Source organism: Schistocerca gregaria, chromosome 1 (assembly GCF_023897955.1).
Source record: "Schistocerca gregaria isolate iqSchGreg1 chromosome 1, iqSchGreg1.2, whole genome shotgun sequence".
Classification (NCBI taxonomy): Eukaryota; Metazoa; Arthropoda; class Insecta; order Orthoptera; family Acrididae; genus Schistocerca; species Schistocerca gregaria.
In genome coordinates, this window is record NC_064920.1 from 856,311,186 (window position 1) to 856,325,687 (window position 14,502).

Genomic DNA, 14,502 nt, shown 5'->3' on the forward strand with positions numbered 1-14,502 from the left:
TTTTATATCCTCTCTACTTCGACCATCATCAGTTACTTTACTTCCTAAATAGCAAAACTCCTTTACTACTTTAAGTGTCTCATTTCCTAATCTAGTTCCCTCAGCATCACCCGATTTAATTTGACTACATTCCATTATCCTCGTTTTGCTTTTGTTAATGTTCATCTTATATCCTCCTTTCAAGACACTGTCCATTCCGTTCAACTGCTCTTCCAAGTCCTTTGCCGTCTCTGACAGAATTACAATGTCATCGGCGAACCTCAAAGTTTTTACTTCGTCTCCATGAATTTTAATACCTACTCCAAATTTTTCTTTTGTTTCCTTTACTGCTTGCTCAATATACAGATTGAATAACATCGGGGAGAGGCTACAACCCTGTCTCACTCCTTTCCCAACCACTGCTTCCCTTTCATGCCCCTCGACTCTTATTACTGCCTTTTGGTTTCGGTACAAATTATAAATAGCCTTTCGCTCCCTGTATTTTACCCCTGCCACCTTTAGAATTTGAAAAAGAGTATTCCAGTCAACATTGTCAAAAGCTTTCTCTAAGTCTACAAATGCTAGAAACGTAGGTTTGCCTTTTCTTAATCTTTCTTCTAAGATAAGTCGTAAGGTCAGTATTGCCTCACGTGTTCCAACATTTCGACGGAATCCAAACTGATCCTCCCCGAGGTCTGCATCTACCAGTTTTTCCGTTCGTCTGTAAAGAATTCGCGTTAGTATTTTGCAGCCATGGCTTATTAAACTGATAGTTCGGTAATTTTCACATCTGTCAGCACCTGCTTTCTTTGGGATTGGAATTATTATATTCTTCTTGAAGTCTGAGGGTATTTCGCCTGTCTCATACATCTTGCTCACCAGCTGGTAGAGTTTTGTCATGACTGGCTCTCCCAAGGCAGTCAGTAGTTCTAATGGAATGTTGTCTACTCCGGGGGCCTTGTTTCGACTCAGGTCTTTCAGTGCTCTGTCAAACTCTTCACGCAGTATCGTATCTCCCATTTCGTCTTCATCTACATCCTCTTCTATTTCCATAATATTGTCCTCAAGTACATCGCCCTTGTATAAACCTTCTATATACTCCTTCCACCTTTCTGCCTTCCCTTCTTTGCTTAGAACTGGGCTGCCATCTGAGCTCTTGATATTCATACACGTGGTTCTCTTCTCTCCAAATTTACTTACTCTTCAATTTACTGTCAACCCATATTCTGTATTTTTTAGAATATTCATTTCATTTAGCAGACCCTGTAATTCTTCTACAGTTTCACTGAGGACACAATAAATAAATAACCAAGTAAAAAAGTCTGTACTGACTGGCCTGCTCAGACGATTGAAAATGTCATGTAATTCTCCCCCGCTTTCAGTGAGGACGACATTGTCATCACGAATCTAATTATTGGTATCTTTTCACTCCGAATTTTAATCCGTGTCAGGAGGTTGTATTATATTTCGGCTTCCCGAGTGTTTGCCGATCGTTCGGCCTGGCGAGGCGTGATGCGACTAGTCAGCTACTGCACAGTGTTCACGGCATTCACGCCTTTGCTGGAAGTGCTATGAACTCTTTCGTTGAGTGTAGTTTGTGACTTGCGGGGCATTCCAGTACAAACATAAATCTTTTCTAATTTTTGAGTTGTTCGCAGCATTTTCCGACCGAAATGAGTAAATACATGTCGTACTGTGCTGTTGCTGACTCTAGTATCTCTGGGCGTAGAACCGAGGGCGTCCTTCACCATGGGTTTCCAAAAGACTTAGAACTCCAAACGTGAATGGTTGTCTAGTTGTAAACGTGAAGACAAGATCAGTATTAAAATGCAAGGAGTTGTTCCGAATATTTTCGTCAACAGGATTAGAAGCGGAACATGCAAAATGAACTGAGTTTACCTACAAAAATGTGGCTGAATTCAGATGCAGGTTCATATCCGAAAATACCAAACTGGGTTGGCTTGGAAATAAACCTGGTGCTGGAAACTCTGCCCAAGCTGAAGACGACGTAACACAAAGTGCAGAAAATGGCTCTCAAAACATTCGAAGTTTTGTCTCAAAAGCAAACAAAACTGGACAAGTCAATTAACACAGAATTTTCCTTTGATCCGTTCCTCATAAGCAAAGAGCAAGGAATTGAGGACTTGAAGAAATAAATGGTTATTGTAAAAAGCAGAAATATTGTAAAGAGCAGAAACGCTTTACTGGAGCAAAAAATTGCAACTATGAAGAAAGCTAGGAAACCTTTCGGAGCATCTTACAGAAAGAGTGAATAAGGAGGTTAAGTCTATACTGTCTTAATGTTTCACACAAGGACAGGTTCGGTGCCTGATGAAGGAAAAAAATTGTAAAGTGGAGTTTGGAGGACAGTCCAAATGCCCTTACGCTGAGAGCTTTCTCTTCAAAAGCATCTGCTTACTTACGATGAAAGAACTGTCCTTTGCCCTGTCAATCAACATTCCAAAAATGGATCAAGCAGTTTAAGTGTCAACCAGAAAGTATTAGATTTTATTAAGGCCAGTTCAGCAATGTTTACACTGAAACGTCCCATTAGAAAAATTATACATGACTGTGATTAAACTGACACACAATATTTTTAGCGCAACGCAATCTGACTTTCAAAATCCCCACAAAAGAATGGCCCTGACTAACATTAACCCATACCTTTCACATATCACTTACCTCAAAAAAATCTTGGTTACTCGAACTACAGCAATACAACGAGCACCACTACTGCCAGCTAAATAAAAGATTCAAACTACGGAAGGCACTAACTACTGATAGCTATAGTTAGCATTTTAATAAAGAACAAACAATGTGTTGTTACCTTAATAGCATTCAAAAGTCATAATTTATATATCAGTTCATGACATCCAGTCTTACAAATTTCAAAAATTCCGCCATTTCTCCCCTCACATCCACCACTGCTGGCGGCTCGCCTCCAACTGCGCAACACTACGCGCTGTTAACATCCAACAGACCAACACTACAATGGCAGACAACAATGCAAACTAGCTACAGACTGCACACAGCACAGCCAGTGATTTTTATGCAGAGCGCTAAGTGTCGTTACCAATAAGAACACATAAACAGCCTACTTACATAGCCCCCATGCTCCCCACAAAAAATTTACGAATTGTTTTGGGCACTGGCCAATACAGATTTGAATTTTTTTTCATAATTACAGTAAGAAAGATATCAAATGCACACACTTATTAATACAATGTTGGTCAAAAGCTAAAATTTTCTCACAGTCCATAAAGACAGTCCTGGTCATTCATCACAGTAAAACTGCCGTTTGTTTTCTCAAAGTCTGAGCAGTAAAAGACAATGCACACAGAAGTAGTGGATTTCCATGCAGTCTTGAAGAAGTAGTGTTGTCCTTCCAACGGAAAGACAGTGCTGACTCTTGAGATGCTGACAGGTAATGGGCCACAACAGGGCAAACCCACCGCAGAGTCAGTCGAAGTTCTGAAGAATATTGGTAGGTAGGTCATCACAGAACCCACCACTGTAGTCCTGGTAGAGATTATGTTATTGGTGGGCCACCAGAGGTGCAGACCCACCGCAGTCCTTGTAGAAATAATGATATTGGTGAGTCATCAAAGGTGTAGACCCACTGTAGTTCTTGTAGAGATGGCTAGCAGCCAAATGTTGCGACTGTCCAGGTGCACAATCACCATCAAAGAGTCTTGTGGAGAACATAGCAAGTCCATAAACCACCACTTGTGCACTCACAATTTTTTTTCTGAAATGTCCTTAAAACCAGCAACGCTGTTATCCAGTCCCTTGCTGAATTGTCAACACACATTCAAACACTAACAGTCCTCTTTTTTTCACATATTGTGCATATACTATGACCAACCGAAATGTGTGCAGTGAAATGAATGCTTACAAGTTACTTAATTTGATGAACTGGTGTCAATTACAATATTATAACATGAGAATACAATAACAAAGATACAAAATATATCATTAAAGAACATAACAAACAGATAACATTTGTAGTAATACAGGCTTTACAAAATAATCGCACTAACATATACAGCAGTGTTATAGGAATTATGACATAAGTAAATACATAAAAGATCAGAATAACTTTTGAAACATCAACTTTACATATGAGCATTAAAACAAAACAGAATAAATAATGTCTAACCATCTTTAATAGGTAAATAACACATTATCAGAAAAATTCTACAACATAAATCTCATTAGCTAAACACATACAGACAGGAAAAACACAAATTCACATAGTGTAATGAGACAAAAATACAGGACAGGGTTTGTTTTCAGTGTAACATTTGGTACTGCAGTCCAACCCAAAACTTCATTCCATAGAACTTTCGTCTTATTTCAACATTTGTTTCCACCAAAAAAATCCTATCCAAGCATGCTTTTGGTATTTATATGTTCACATATTTTTTACCTCATTATTTATTTTCCATTATCTTACCTCATCATTTATTTCCAAGAAAATCCTACCTAAACCTGTTGTCCCTAAACCCTACTTTTTTGTTCATAGCCTCTTTTAAATACTTTTTTGGCCAAACCATTTTCTTATAGCTTCTTAATGCATTTCTTCTCAGCTCAGATATATATACCAAGGAACGAGGCAATGAAGCAACACATAGCAAATTAACACAAACAGCAATGACAAAAAAATGCAGATTTGCAAACCAAGCAGCAATATATATATATATATATATATATATATATATATATATATATATATATATATATATATAAGTTGTACATAAGTTAGCAAAGCAAATGCAACATTATCACTAATATAAGCCAATGTGTAGCAAAAAGAAAAATAAAGCAGTAGTAAAGCTGGCTTAAGAGAGTAATACAAAATGATATTCAGTAGCACCATGCCTGGCACACAGCAGCAGCAAATGCACTAACTTATATCTAAACATGACAAAGTTCAAGCAGAAAAAATATTACAGTAAAAATGACCATGTTTAATACCTGTATCACAACTTAATACTAGAGTGATGCATCAAACAAACTTACTCTGCAAGAAAGTTACCAAGTCATTAAAAAAATTATTTATGCAATTCCTGTGAAGGGAAACATCTATTTGTGCTCTATTTTCTACGAAAGTACATCATAAAATTATTCTTTACTGGGTCTGTAAACAGAAAATTGTGATATTAGTACATCTATTGAATTTTAACCAATGCTGCAGTGGAGCTAGAGACTAGATATTAAACAAAATGAGCAAATATGTACAAAGGAAGGCATGAAACATCATTCATTAGCCATATGGCATTTCATAAGGTAGTAAAAAATTCTCTCAATTCTCGTAGAAAGACGCTTGTCATAATCAGGTGTGCACATGTAAGTATCTTTCCAAGTAATGAGCGTGTCGTATTTGCAATGATTTCTACAAAGGAATGTCAATAGCGAGGATAATGCCCTCTTTTTTTTTCTCCACCTAATGGCACTCGTTTGTCAGATAACTACCTCTCAGCTGGGCGCCAAAAACGCATTACGTCAAGGTCACTTACCATTCTTACTGAAATATTTACGACAGCCGTTTCCGCTATAGTGGCAGTCTCATATAAAAATTTCACAGGTCAAGAATTTGCGTTACAAATCTAGAGAAACAAAATCATATTGATATAACAGTGTTCAAAAAATTTTCGTCCGCATTGTAATACATTCACACATTTACATACATTTCATAACTGTTAAAGTACGATTCTTGGTTTCCAACAACCTTTTTCACAAACCAGAGTCCCTAACCACTACTCGTTATTCCTTGCTTTATTACACAAATACATATTTGTAGACACGTCAATCTTGCGACTACACTTCAATATTTCATCATAATAAATACATAGCATAATCAAATTCCTCATATAGTACCAGCTTATTGATCATAAACATGCCTCAACAGCATAATACACATCGTCGTCGTAATAATAACATCATAACACCTCAGTCAAATCTCAAAAACGTCGTAGCTTTCTGCAATAATTTCAAAACCTAAAAAAATTCTCTGCTCATTTTAATAGTGTCATCTACCTCAAATGTACTTTAAAAATCATGATCCCATACCAAATACATCATTCAAAGCTCTCATAGTATCACAATGTTTCCGAAAAAATATGAACAATTCACAAAGTACAGACAAAATACAATTTCGTAAGTGTGAAGTTATCCAACGGTGTAATTACGTAAACGTCTGTCACTGATGTAGTAAAATAAATGTTTGTCTCTCTCAGTTAAATGATCAGATAGCTGTGTAATTGATGTGCTAGAGAAATATGGTACCGATGTGTAAAGTTTATAAGCAAATACTATATTAGCTAGGGCTTCTTGTGCTTGCCAAACACATGGTACACAAAGTAAGCGTGTACCCCCCTGAGGATTAATGTAATTATACCCTCAGGTGTTACAGATTAGAGCAATGGAATGAAATGTATCAGGGAAAACCTTTGTGTCATTGTAATTCAAAAATCTTTAAAAATAAATGTTTTAAGTATAAAATTAATCACTCAAATACATGTACTGTAGCGCTAAACTGTGCGTCCTGTTGTAAGTTATCGTTGTTATCGTCCTCCGTAAGCAAAGTTCTGCAGAAGTCAATGTACTTACCTCATGATATACAAAAGTGAAATGTTTTGCGTACAGTTATCTTAGTTATTACGCTTATTGCTGTGATGAAGAAAGTACTGTGCTGTAACGTATTGTTGTGCTACGGAAAAGGCTGTCTCATTGTAGCTATACCACAAAAGTGACTACTAGAACATGTTTCACTTTCCAGAATAATTCAGAAAAACTGTGCAGATATAAAACAGAGACACCGCAAAAGCAACATTGTAAATTGTCACTCATTAGTAGCGTCGTGATATAATCGTGTATCTGTCACATAAACTAACCACTGTGTCATCTGATATCTCTCAGAAAGTACTTTAAATCCAGAATTTATTTTCAAGTAAACCAAAATGTTGCATTAAAATTTCAATAGCAGTGCCGGTACATGTTCTAAGTATGTAAGTCTTATAGTCGTGCAACTAACATGCAGGAACGTACAAATAACAACACTCTGTCGTCTGTTCACTATAACAATGCATTCGTAATTTCTGTTTAAATAAGTTCACTTGGTTCTTGACTGGATATTTAACTTCAAACATTGTTGCATGTTAACAGATTCTAAGTCTGACAAAGCATAATAGTAATGTAAAGTGAAAAGTTATATGGCAAAGACAAAGTTAAAAAGCAGATTATCTTTCAATAAACGGTTTTAAATGTGAAATGTGGTGTAAACCTTTACTCTTCCTAGTACGCAGAGTTTCAACTTCAACGGAATTATCATATGGTATATGGTACATCGGTGAAGAATGGTCAAATTTTTCTCAAGGTTAGCGTCTATGTTATTTTTCTCTGAGCCAGCCGACGCACGTGGTTGCATGCGGTGCGAGTCATTGTCTGTCTCTTTGTTGGCGCGCGTCGTTATTTGGATTAGGAGACCTAACTTCTACAAATTCACCTTGACGAGAAGGCCCTGCCCAGTTTGAATTTCGCCAGTTCTGATGCAATTCAGGTCTGTCGTTACGGTTGGTTGGTTGTTTGTGGAAGGAGACCAGACAGCGTGGTCATCGGTCTTATCAGTGTACGGAAGGATGGGGAAGGAAGTCGGCCGTGCCCTTTCAGAGGAACCATCCCGGCATTTGCCTGCAGTGATTTAGGGAAATTACGGAAAACCTAGATCAGGATGGCCGGACGCGGGATTGAACCGTCGTCCTCCCGAATGCGAGTCCAGTGCCTTACCACTGCGCCAACCCGCTCGGTGTTGTTACGATTATATCGTCTGTCGTCATGTCGGTAGATTCCATAGTTTCTTTCTTGCCAGTCATGTGGTGGAGGATTTCACCCTGAACCGTAATTGCGCGCTGAACTGTTGCGTCCTAAGTTATTCTGTCTCCCATGATAATAATTGTTTTTGTTCCCATATTGTCTGTTTCTCTGATTGTCTCTGTGATAGTCCCTACCGTGGAGAGGTGATCTTTCCCTGTAATTATTACAATCTGCCAACGGTTGTCATACGGGTGGTGTCTGTTTCGGTCACGATTCGTGTTGTGAGAATAGCCTTGTCATGTCCACTTATTATTTCTTTCATCGCGGAATTGTGACGGATGTGACCTGTAATTGTTGTGTTCCTGTTTCCACGTTCCACGACTGTCAGTGTCAATTTCTAATTCTTGTAAGAGTCCCTGAAAAGCTTCAGTGTCGTCATAGCAACGTCCTGCCAAAATAATATGTCGTAAATGTTCAGGTAATTTGATTAAGCAATTGCGGATGAGTTCTGAGGGGCTGTATGGGTTTGACTGGTACTGATTCTTGTGCAACATGTCTTCAAAATATTTCACAAGACTGGAGAATTCAGATTGTTCAAAATGTTTCATCATTATGATGCTATGTTTTACTCGGTCTTGAGTAGCTTGAAACCAATATGCTGAGAGGAAGGCATGATAAAATACTCCTTCACTCTGCATTACTGCAGCTGGTTCATTCTCTAAGTAGCCACACATAAATTCTAATCTGTGCTGCAGTGACAAGTTGGGAGGAAAACAATGACAGAATTGATGAAGCCATGCTCGTGGATGAATGTCGTTGCCTGAATTCTTAAATGTTTTTAATCTACGTGTAGTAATGAACAGCTTATAGTCAAAATCATCGTGTCGGCGAGTCGCACATCGCTCATTGTTACTTCGTTTCGGCGGTTCCATCTCAAAATTCAATGCACCTTGCCAATTTCTTTCATAATTTCCGAAGTGTCCTGTGTTATTATTTTGTGGTTGTTCCGTATTTCTATGTCCCTCTTCCCATACTGGAGCGCGAGTATCCTCTGAAATATGTAATTCTTGTATTACTTTTGCCAACTGATCTTCTACTTCCCGGATTTCTCTTTTGTACTGTGTATTGATCTGATTTTGATTCTTTTTGAATTTTCTAATTTGTTCACACTCTTCAGTGTCAGTGAAGGCTACAGGTCTTGTGTCATTCAGATCATCATCAACCTTTGTAGATAAGTTAGTGAACTGACCCGAAAGTTCGGCTACTTTCTACGATAGTGAAATTATTTCCTCAGTGTGTTTCTCTGAACCACGTTTCAGAGTGTCCATTTGTGTTGAAATCGTATCTACTGTTTCCTTTAAATTTTCCCGAGTTTTTGCAAGTTGCGTAACCGAATCGGTAGATGCAACTGAGTCAATTTTAGCTTGAAAGGTCTCATGATTTTCATGAACAATAGTTTGCAGTTCTTTTATGGCTGCTTCGTGATTCTGTAATGCATTTTGATGCCGCGAAAAAATATGTTGAAAATGCTCACAAATTTGTGTTTTTATGTCATTACAGACTTTTTGACATTTCAATTCAATGTTATGTAACTCATTAGTTAAATCTTCACGTGTTTGTTCAAGTGTGGTGTCTAACTTCCGAAGATTTTGTTCCATTGTGTCTATCTTTTGAAGTTTTTGCTGTGTTTGTCTCTGGTGTTGTTCCATTGTGTCTAACTTTTGAAGATTTTGTTCTATTGTGTCCAACTTTTGAAGATTTTGTTCCATTGCATCTAACTTTTCAACCTTTTGTCACATTTGTTGCATTAACTGTAATAACAATGCACTGGTGTCTAAAACATGTTCCACAGTGCTATTTGGTAGTGCATTTGAACCGGCAATATTCGCATTTTGAAAAGCAGAAAATGTGTCTTGACTTATTTGAGAAAACGGTGAGGACACAAAATCTGAATCTACAGTATTTGCAAGATTGTTCCCTGTCATTTCGGATTCCTGACGCGAGCTGTTGCCGACCGATCGATCGATAATGCTTCCCTGTTCACTATTTGTTTCACTGTCTACGCCATTATTTGCCGCCCTCCCCATTTCCCTATGCACAATTACCGAGTTACTACTTCGAATGTCTGTTAATTCATTACACAGTGGTGCTGATAATCTACGCTCGTCATCACTATTATTTCTCAGTTTACTTTGGAGCCTAGTGTTACGTTTCTCACACGCCATTATCCTCACAATATTGCACACGATAACACAGAAAAGAACAATTTGATGAGCAAAAATAAGAGAACACATTAACATAGCACTGAAAATAATATCTAGTTAATTGCAAGCGCAGCTGCGAAATACTTAGTGCAAATCTACATGCATGCCACAACTGTTTTACTGTACAACAATGAAAGACTGCAACTACAAAGGAGATTCTCTCTACAATTACGCGCTAGCAATAAACAAAAGCTACACTAATTACACAAACTACAAGAAAAAAAATCAGAAGATTCCAGTGAGGTATCCTCGGGTAAGGGTCGACATATGAAACGTCACCTTAGAAAAATTATACATGACTGTGATTAAACTGACACACAATATTTTTAGCGCAACGCAATCTGACTTTCAAAAATCCCTACAAAAGAATGGCCCTGACTAACACTAACCCATACCTTTCACATATCACTTACCTCACAAAAATCTTAGTTACTCGAACTACAGCAATACAACGAGCACCACTACTGCCAGCTAAATAAAAGATTCAAACTACGGAAGGCACTAACTACTGATAGGCATAGTTAGCAAATGAAAGATTTTAATAGACAACAAACAATGTATTTACCTTAATAGTGTTCAAGTCATAATATATATAGCTGTTCATGACATCCAGTCTTACAAATTTCAAAACTCCGCCTCCAACTGCGCAACGCTACGCGCTGTTAACATCCAACAGCCCAACTCTCCAATGGCGTACAACAATGCAAACTAGCCACAGACTGCACACAGCACAGCCAGTGATCTTCATACAGAGCGCTAGGTGGCGTTACCAATAAGAAAACCTAAACAGCCTACTTACAACACCATTTGAAGCCATGAATGTCCTAAGCTTTGATCAAATGCAGATTGGCAATCATGTGAGCTACGATTCATCCGACGGTGTCATAGCTTGAGCACACAAGAACGTTCAAAAAGCCATGATAAACAGTTTATTTTCAAAGTTCAAGCAGCCAGTATATTACGATTTTGATGTAACAATGACATTTTGATGCAGGCAATCATTACAGAACTTGACGGTGTTGGGTTCCTGTTGTAGCGGTTACATGAGATATAGGAGCGAAAAATTCAAAAGTGTAGAAATAACTTCCTGTAGCCACAACTAAGATGTATTTTTCGAAACCTGTGGACAATATAAGAAGAGTATGATATATTTTTGGACATACCACATCTGTTAAAATTATTCTTAAATCAATCCGTTGACAATGGAGTCACGTTGCCAGACGATACCGTATTTACAAAGACGGTAATAGATCATTTTCAGCATCGTACAAATGATATTTCGATCACATATCGGAAGCTCACTAAGATGTGAGGGGTCACACGTGTCAAAACGTTAGAATTGCTGCACAAATATTTTCATGTCGCACCGCCAAAAGCTGTGAGAAACCTCCATAAAGATCATGTACAAACCTTGATCGCCACCCGATGTGACCGAGCCGTTCTAGGCACTTCAGTCCGGAACCGCTCTGCTGCTACCGTCGCAGGTTGGAATCCGGCCTCGGGAATGGATGTGTGTGATGTCCTTAGGTTAGTTAGGTTTAAGTAGTTCTATGTTCTAGGGAACTGATGAGCTCAGAAGTTAAGTCCCATAGGGCTTAGAGCCATTTGAACCATTTTGGAGCTTGATCGAATTGATAAATGACATGGTTATAGTTGCGACCTCAGAATTCAAGAAAATTCCCTTAGAAGGTTTTTGTAAGTTTGCTCGAATATGCGAGTAGGGAAAAGAAATAGGATTTGTTGCATCAATAAATTCACTTTTTGGATTTTTCGCAGATATGAAAAATGCCGGGGCAACATACATCTTGATTGCCAGACTGAATCAAGATCGGCTAGAAAACTTATTTTATAAATTGCGTGATCTTGATGCATTTTATAATAATTCCACACACCTTTACATGAAAAAGACGCCTACCAACACCGACTGACAATGCGACAAATATGCATTTGTCCTTTGGTGCTTCCATTGCAGAGGACAAAGAACAAAATTCTGCAGAAGAAATAGTGGAAGAATTCGAGAATTTTATTTCTAATGAGTTCTGCAACAAAGTGGCTGACACATCACATCACACTATTCCAGATGAAGATTTTCTTTGTAATTGCGATTTTAGAGGTTCAGTGAGATCTAGTGGAGACGTTACTCACGATGTCTTAAAATACTGGGCAGGATACATCGCATTCAAGTGCATAACCATCGACAGGTCATTAGGAACTACAACTGCAAAATGCCATGTCGATGCAAAATTAACGGACCGGATATATTTGCTTTCGGAAGGTGCACTTGCTTTTGCATCACCTGAGTGGTTTTCTACAGTGCCACATTTCGAACTTATTTTTGCGTGTTTTCATGGAGCAAATATTTCAAGTTGCAAACGCGTGATGGAATCATTAGCAGCACTGGTACAATCAAGATTTCCAGAAATCGAAAATAAAGTCATTGATTTGTTTATAAGAACGATAACTTTCATCCTCATTAGATTTTTGAATAAAAGAGCCAAATGGGATGCAGTGAAGAGGTCTTCGGAGAAAAGAAATGATCTCTAGACAGCATCGCGTTCAGCAACTTTGAGTTAAATCGTCCGGGTCAATATCATAAGCTAATTCTCGTCACCTTCGCCATATATTCTCAAAATAAGTTTGAACTAAAGTTGCACTTAAAACAGTAAAATATTCTGCGTAGTCATGTTCTTAAGCTGGAAGAAGTAATGAGAGCATCTACAGCTATCATTCGATATTGAAAGGTATTGTCATCAATGCTTTTCCGCTTATATAATTCAAAAACTAATTATTTCGCGTCATTTTGAACCCCATTAATGAGATCCACAAAATCGAAAGGAAAGAACAGCAAAAAATATTTTACTCTGTGAGATTTCTGTTAGCGAGTGCGCGACTGCGTAACACGCCACTGACCAATGCGAGCGCACTCTCCGGAATTGGCTACCTTTCAAGTCTACGTACCCTCAATCATAGTCATGAGCCTTTCTTATATTTCCGTAATTGCTACTTCGATCTATAGATTATCCAGTGGGGCGAAAGATTATAGCCCTGTCTTAGACCCTATTTTAACTGAGGATTTTGTTCTTACTCTTAAGTTCTTATTGTTTTTAGAAACGTGTTTTGATGTTTCTTTATCAGTCGCCGAGCTAAAATTGACTGTCTGATCACTCACCTTTCCGAAAACCAAACTGATTGTCTTCTAACAGTTCGCCACTTATTTTTTCCATCATTAGCATAAGTAGTAAAGTAAAATGCATGCTTCTACCTTGTTAACTAAAACCTGTCCAAAAACAGATGACACTCCCTCTTAGCGGCCCCCGGAGCAGCGCAACATTAGCGCAAACAGCAGCTATGGAGCACGTTACACTTCCGTTCTACCAAACAATGTGACCCCCTCCCCCCCCCCCCCCCCCCTATCCTCCACTCCCAGTGAACAGCTGCTGTCGCCGTTTACTGTTGCCGCTGGGTTGATTACTCGCGGACGCGATTGCTCACTGCGACCGGAAATCGAGTTGCCAACGCAATTTCCCGCGACCGCAAGTCCGCCAGCTTTCCGCATCCGATGCGGTTAGTTGCAGGCAGACTCCGGAGCGTCACCTGGATCGGCCCGCCCGCTGCGTGAATGGTTAGCTTCATTATGTCCACTGTCAGGAAAAATCACCACAGCTGTTTTCCAAAGAAACTTTAGCGACGGCACCTGTGTCGACCGCGAGGCGCATCTGCTGTTTCACATCTACTGCAGTACATCTTCGTAAAAATGAGACTGCAATATCAAACTGCACCCTTGTGATAAGTAGGAAGGCTCAAATGAATGCCAGAAACGAATTTTCAGAATAAGATTCATGATATGTAAACTTGCACCAAGTGGTTTGAAAGGACCACCATACTTCATGAAATAAACTCATTTGTTTACCACAGAGACAACTCGTACGGTACACTTTCATTGGCTCTAACGTCCTTCCTTCCAAAACATCTTTTAGTGGCCTGAACACATAGAAAAGGTAACTTAGGGGTACGGAGTTGGGGGGGAGGGGCAACGGGAGCCAAGTAATTCGAATTTCAGAGCTTTGGCAAAAGCGCAAAGTTAACACCTAATGGAGAAAAGTGTAATGTTGTGTACTTCAGCAAACATAAAAGTCAACTAACCTATGACTGCTATAATTATGAAACGCAACTATAGGAGGAAGCATATGTCATAGAGGAACTGTTAAACGGAACGTACTGTCGCTGCTTAGAAAGTAAATGTACTAAACAACAAAAAATACGAAACGGATGATGAGTATTATAACATTAACACCTAAAAATTGCACAAAACGCAGTTCGAGAAGTGAATGTATTATAATAACTAATAATTATCGTACCACTCGGTATCCGAAAGGTTACCGCTACAGAACATAATTACCACTGTTGCAGAAAGAATTATGCGTCACCAGAAATTTATTAGTGT